This window comes from Mustela putorius, unplaced genomic scaffold, assembly GCF_011764305.1.
Source record: "Mustela putorius furo isolate JIRA1106 unplaced genomic scaffold, ASM1176430v1.1 tig00000842_pilon_pilon_pilon, whole genome shotgun sequence".
Taxonomy (NCBI): domain Eukaryota; kingdom Metazoa; phylum Chordata; class Mammalia; order Carnivora; family Mustelidae; genus Mustela; species Mustela putorius.
In genome coordinates, this window is record NW_025421493.1 from 2,880,100 (window position 1) to 2,886,952 (window position 6,853).

Consider the following 6,853-nt stretch of genomic DNA (forward strand, 5'->3'; position numbering starts at 1 on the left):
GCAAACGCATCTGTTGCCTCTTAGGTTGACTTCTTTCCCACTGACTCCTTCTTCGCTGCGAGCTGATGGATGGTGAACCTAGTCATCCACAAAGGACACTCCCCTCCTCTGTGCTCTACCGACTTGACTTCCTCCACCCAAGCCTACATCTGTACGCATCGTCAATAAAGTGTGTGCTTTGATTGGCAAAAACGGGACGTGGAACTTGTCCTTGAGTTGACAGTCTACACGCAGAGGAAGACAAAAGTAGGTGACCAAGGCGAACCACCTGGGCCTTCGCTCCCTGGCAGGGGCACTCTTACCAGGTGCTCATAGGGGGCAGGGGTAGAGGTGGGCTGGAGTGCTCAGGAGAAGGGTCTGGGGGCCAGGGGCGGAAGCCAGGGAGCAGAGATGGGGTTCGTGGAGGTTGCAGGGTACAACACTTGTGAAGCCGGCGGCATTGTGCCTGGCACCTGGAGCAGAGAAATCCCTCCATGAAGGTGTCTCTCCTTGACTGCCAGCCTGGGCAGAGGGTCAGTATCCTTGGGGTCTGTCTACACACCCTTGGGGACCAGTTGGCAACCACCCCCCCTGCATTTAACGCACAAGACTGGCAGCGATGGTTGCCGCTCGCTGCGTGCCCACTTGGCATCCTTCTCCCTCCCCTGCAAAGCAGCTGTTAAACCTACTTCCAGGCCCACTCCCTTCCTTGGGAGCCCAAGTCCAAATTCCTGGCAGAGGGAGAAGGGTCGGCCCCCCTCTTCCTTCGAGGGAACCTCTTTTCTGCCCTCTCCTCTGTCCCTTTGGTGACTTCCATCCAAAAGGAGCCAGTGGAGCCCTCCATGAACTCACGATCAGGGTGGTAGGGCAGACGCTGAGGGGGCCTGGCAGGGCTATGGCCGGTCCACTGGGAGACACATCTCCGTCACCCCCACCCAAGCTCCTGGCACCCCTTGCAGGAAAGGAGGAACCTAGCCCTGTGCATGGACCCATTCTGTGGATCTTGGACGCCTCCTGCTGCCACCCCTCCCAACACTGCCAGACCTCTCCCAGCAACCCTGGCCCCTGCATCATCAAAGCCAGCTTCCCTGAGTGTCTTTGACGTGTCAAGCAGTGGTCCTCTTTCCCTGAGCCCTGGCCCACAACACAGGCAACAAGAAACATCCCTTGGGCAGCGCTGCCTCTGTGCCTGATGGTCTCTCTGGGATGCAGCTCTGGGCCACTGTGCCCTGGGCATCAGCACTCTGTGCCTGCTCTGCCTTCTGATGCTCTCCTCCACAAAGACCATATAGTTGTATCAGTTCCTCCCTTCTCCTGGAGTTTGGCTGGCAGGTGGATTACAACCCCTCAGCTTTTAACCGACCCGCCCAACTCCCTACCGTCTCTGGGCTGACTACAAGGTATGGGGACCTGCCAGGTCCCAGGACCATCTCTGGGGAATCTTCCAACCTACAACGGGGACACCACCTCTCCCCAGGCACTGGCACCTTGGATGGCCAGAACGTGACTTGTGGTTGCTGTGACAACACACCCCGTCAGGGCGCTCTCTCTCTCTCTCTTTCTTTCTCTCTCTCTCTCTCTCTCTCTCTCTCTCTCACACACACACACACACACACACACAGACACACACAGCTTGCCACCCCTCCAGGCTTCCTCTGCTGGCTGTCCTGTTTCCTAAGAGTTGCTAATGCGACCAGCCCTTTCTCCCAAGCCAGCCTCGGGTGGACTGGGCAATGTTTCCCAAATAGGAGTGCCCTGGACACTCCAAGCGGAGCCTGCTGGGCCAATGCTGTCTTCAGCAACACACCTGTTTGTGCTCAGCCTCTTGAATCTCAACACAGAGGCAGGTCTTCTTCCTCCCGGCTCGGACTCCCAAATTAACAGGCGCCTCCCCACTCTGCGCTCTGCCAAATCCCCATTCCAGTGCTGCCACAGGCAATTGTCCCCCATCTCCAAGGCAGGCCCTTGGCCCTTTCAGGCCATCGCTGACTTCTACCTCAGGGAGGGCCTTGGAGACTGTCTGCTCATCTCCTGAGCGACTATCTGTCACAGAGAAGACTGTTGGCCTCCAAGGGTCTCCAGGTTGTGGTCCTGGCTCAAGGCAAGAGCCTCCTGTGCATCTGCTGGCCCTGCCCTTCCCAAAGCCTTCCCCCTGCACCTGGGAGCTCGGGCCCCTGGTCTGCCCTTTATCCCTTGGATGGTTGCTGTGCCAGGCAGGAGCCCCAGGGGCAGTGGAGGGGGTTCGGGGGCATGCCTGCCAGTCAGGGCCCGATGAAGACATTTGGAGGCTGTCAGCAGCAGGAAGACCATGGTACACCCCCAACACGTAATGCCGAATGGAATGGCATGGGACCACCAAGCCCCATGCCTGCCTGCCCCTGCCTGCCCCTGCCTGCCAACTTGCCCACCTGCCTGCTACGAGGAACAGATTCTTTCCGGACTTCTCCATGGTAAACAGTTGTCAAGGGCATCAAAGCTACAGCTTGGCACATTGTGTCGGGGAAGGACCCTGCCGTGATGGGGCCCACCCCAGCCTGGCCTGCCTCTGGGGAAATTCTGGGGGGCCCATCCCCACGGACTGCCTTCCAGCTCCACCAAAGGCCTGGTCTTGCTTCTCAGGCATCTCCCGGTGACGTCTACATCAGGTGCCTGCACGTACTGGCTGCACACTGACTCCCAGTGCCCTCCCCGGCTTGCTACCCCTCCTACAGTTCTTGGGATTTGACCTCCCAGCCCCCCCTACCCCTGTGAAGAGCACACACAGGAAGTTGCAGACTTCCTGCTTCCCAGCCCATACAGCCAGTCTCAGACTCTGCCTCCTCACCGGGACCCTAGCTAGCTCCAGTCTCACTGCAGTTCCCCCCCACCAGCCCCTCACTTTGATGTGCCCACCCCACAGAGTGTCACAGCCCTCACCAGGCCAATCTTTAAGCTGCCACAGCAGCGTTCAGCGGACAGCTGGACAACTGTGGCCAGGGCTGGCCCCAGGCTCCCTTCTGCCCCCAGTGCAGCTGGTCTAGGATGCAGACGAGTGCCTCACTGCAGTCCAGCGCAGTCCCACGGAGGATGAGCCAGTCCCTCGTGTGCCACACAAGCTGCGGGCCTCACCTCACACCCTGTCACTTCCCTCCTCCTCTCTGCTCATGGCCTCTGGGGCACCCTGAGGCCAGGCTCCTTTCCCCTTACTGCCTCTTGTTTTTGTGTGTGGCCTGGGATGTCCTCCCTCATGCCCTGATTACAGACAGAGTCTCCTGTGTGGTTTCCGAATTCCTTCACACTCTTCCACTGAAAGGGCCGTCTCACAGATCAACTTGGAATTTACGTCTGTGCAGGCTGGGAGGGGTGACCCAAACTTTACTTCTCCCCCCGCCCCGCCCCGCCCCGTGGATAACAGGTTAACCCAGCACCATTGATCACTGCCTGCCTGCGTGTGGCACATCTGGGACCCTCGTGCACCCAGCCCAGCTGAGCATCCCCTCTGTGGCTCCCTGGTGTGAGTCTCCCCCGAGGCACACCTTTCTCCCAGGAACCTCTTAACTGACTGGGGGACCCTCAGCTCACCGGGGGGCCTGATGGTAGGTGCTGTGTGTGTTAGCAGGGAGGTGAGTGTGGGTGCTTGTGAGCAGGCCTCTGCCCCAGGTTTCTTCTTGGGACACATTCTGGCCCACAGGAGACGTAGGAACCCTGTCGCCTGGCTGACTTTAGCAACATGGGAAAGTGGAGACTGGTTTCTTCCCTTCCCAAAATTACTTGATTTGTGTGAAAGAAAAGCAAGTTCATTTTCTATGTATAGACTTACCGTACTTTGCACTTGGGTCGTCGTTAGCTATTACTTGAATTATGACTGTTGTCACATGTTGAACTCACATGTTGCAATGGTTTTTCTCAGCCCTTTTCTTGACTTTTTTTTTTTTTGGTGTGGTACATTCAATCAATCTGGAATTTAAGTTTTCTGTTTTTGTCCATGTTTTCTACATTACTTTTATAGTTTTGTTTCTTTAGAACAGTCTTTACATCCCACATTTAGTAGAAAATTTTTGCCTATATTTCCTTTTAATATAAATACAGTTTTCTTTTTAGAGTTAGCTCCTTTTTTTTTTAACCTACCAGTAGTGTGTATGTGTAATGTGTGCATTTTTGTGCACATATGCTTTGTTAACATTTGTATATTTGCATATAGGGAGACTTTGTATCTTAATTTTCCTTGAAGAATAATTAGTTATACTAATGCCTTGTTATTGAATCCAATTTCCCCCCATAATTAGGGTCCTAATTTCCATGTCTAGAAGATGAACTTGGATTTACATGCATTGTCTCATTTTGTGGATCTAACATGCATGTAGTCCACAGTTGCTGAGCCTTTGATTCTGCTTATCATTAATTAACAGTTAAGGTAATGTGAGTAGGTGAGAAACACAGACTGATACATAAGCCATAGCAATAAATCCCACCCAATACCATTTACCAAAAATCTTAACTCAACTCTCTCGTAAAAAATAATTTCAGAACAAGCATTTAATTCACTTTATGGAGGAAAATAAAGAAGATTCTATCATTTTGGAGCAACAAACCCCCAAGTATGGCAGAAAGGTATACCCTGAGAATCCAATTATTTTAATGAACCCACTGAGGTTTATTAAAGCTGTGTTAACCTAACATCAGGAAGGGACACAAGATATAGGCACAAAGGTCCCTGTTCATTTTGCAGTATAATTGTTCCAGGATGCTGTGTTATAAACATTCTCATTGTCTTTGATGCTTGAAACATCTGTGGAATTGGGATTGCTCACCACAGCTCCCACAGAAGATAGACTATAGTGAAGACGTGCATCCAGTGTGCACAGATATCTCCAATGTTAAAGCAAGATGGCTCATGACACTTCCCTGGTGGGTCCTCACTGCACTGGTACAGATCAGCGTCCTTCTGCTTCTGGAAAACTTGCTGAAGATAATGTGGAGACCCCGACCCAGTCACCAAGATGCCACAGACGATGCATGTGCTGGCAATAAGATTCCTGACCAAGGTGACTCTGTGGGTGTCTCCATCATCCACAGTAGTCAAGCTGATGGTGGTCCACCACCAGCAGATGGGGATGCTGGTGAGGCTGGACATGTGGTCATCTTTCTCCACAAAGTAGATAAGCACAGAAAAGATGGGAATGCCCACAAACAGAAAGAGAAGCAGCAGCCCAACCTCATGGTAGCTGTGTCTTAGTGTGGCACCTAGAGACCAAAGTCCTGTGTAGTGCCAGGCAACCTTGAGGATTTGGAAAAGCCTCACAAGCCGGAGGATCTCAACCACTTTGCCCATGTTCTCTCTTCCACCTTGGTGTCTAGATCCAAAGTGTCATAGAAGGAAATAATGAAGACAAGGTCAATTATGTTCAGAGCATTTTTCTAGAATCTCTTTTGACAGGGAACAGCAACCAGCCAGATGGCAAAAGCAAAGGCAAACCAAGAGCTGCACGCGGTCTTCAAGTCTTACAGCATGGAGTCATTCACTTCTCCATTCTCATTCTGGAGCTCCAATATACTGTGGACACACATGGCCATAATGGAGACCAGCATCATGTTCACGGAAGAGATAGCAATGATTTCGGCAGACAGGCAGGCAGTAGTCTGGGTGTTCCATTAGAATCCAGATCTTCTTCCAGAACTGACCAAATCACCTCTCGTCAATCTTCTTCAGCTCCTTCTCAGAGAAGACTCTTCACAGGGGCAGCTGGTACTCATGTCGTTGCTGTTCTGGTCCCAGTTCTTTTCTGTGGTTTCCTTCCTTGCATTTCTGGCTCCTGGTAGCGCTTGTGCAGTGGAAGGTGATGAAGAGCTCCTCAATGCCCCAATACTCCATCTCCTGGCAGAAAGAAAACACGTACAGTTCTTCCAATAACATCACAGCTTCCAATGACATTGAAATGAAAATGCAAAACATAACTCAATAAGAAGGTGTTCCAATTAAAGTAGTACACTTTATTGGCCTCACTGTAGTCAGTCATCCTATGGCTCCAGAATGGCGTCTTCTGAGGGGCAGGTGAGCAGCTTTCTGAGTCTGGTGTAAGGAAACCGTCCAGGAGGTTGCTTTGGTCAATGCACTGCGTAAAGTGCCCCCGCCTCGCCAGCCCCCCGCCCCGCCACATTAAAATGGACAAGTTCCTCCTTTTGTCCAGGGGGATGGAAAAACTCACCAAACACCATGGTGGATAGAGAAGGCAGGAAGCTGGACGGGAAGGGAGATGAGGAAGTCAACACTGCACGTTTGTGGTGCAGATGTCACACTCTGCCCTCATTCTGTCCCGCGGAATGCACTTCATCATCCAAGAAGCTCCGCCCTTCTTTTCTCATGGAATGTGCGGTGCACTGAGGCATTTAGTGGCCAAAAAGAAAAGAATCCTGTTCTTGGGTTGTATCAACCAGATCAGTTGCTGGGAAATCACTTTCACAGATTTGGGTAAGATAGGATCCTCCACCGATGGGCTCTTTTGTCATCCGTAGAACATCTGTAGAATCGTAAGCTTCTGCTGTTCACAGCGTCTGCTTTGTGGCACGCACTCGGCCAGGAACTGCAAGAGTCCAGGCGACTCAGGCTCTCGGAGCTCTGTGATGCCGCCCGCCCGCTCTGCAGGAATCAGGCCTCGCTGCACAGCCCCGCGCCGGCCCGCCGTGGCGGCGGCGGGAGAGCGGGGGGACCAGTCCCCGTCTGTCTGTCCGCCAGTCCCTACAGAATCCGATTTGTAATGCTTTCATTGAAATTGCCCTGAGTCTACGGATTAATTGGCAAGCATTGGCATCTTTATAATTTTCTCATCTAGGCACGTTTATCTAAATCCTTCTTCCATTTAGTGAAGGTTTTTTTTTTTTTTTTAATAATGATCTT

General features: G+C 52.2%; 1 pseudogene; it reads right to left on the reverse strand.

The window, feature by feature from the left end:
• Positions 1-4,517: 4,517 nt before the first annotated feature.
• Positions 4,518-6,431, reverse strand: LOC101681809 (annotated as a pseudogene).
• Between the last annotated feature and the right edge of the window lie 422 nt (positions 6,432-6,853).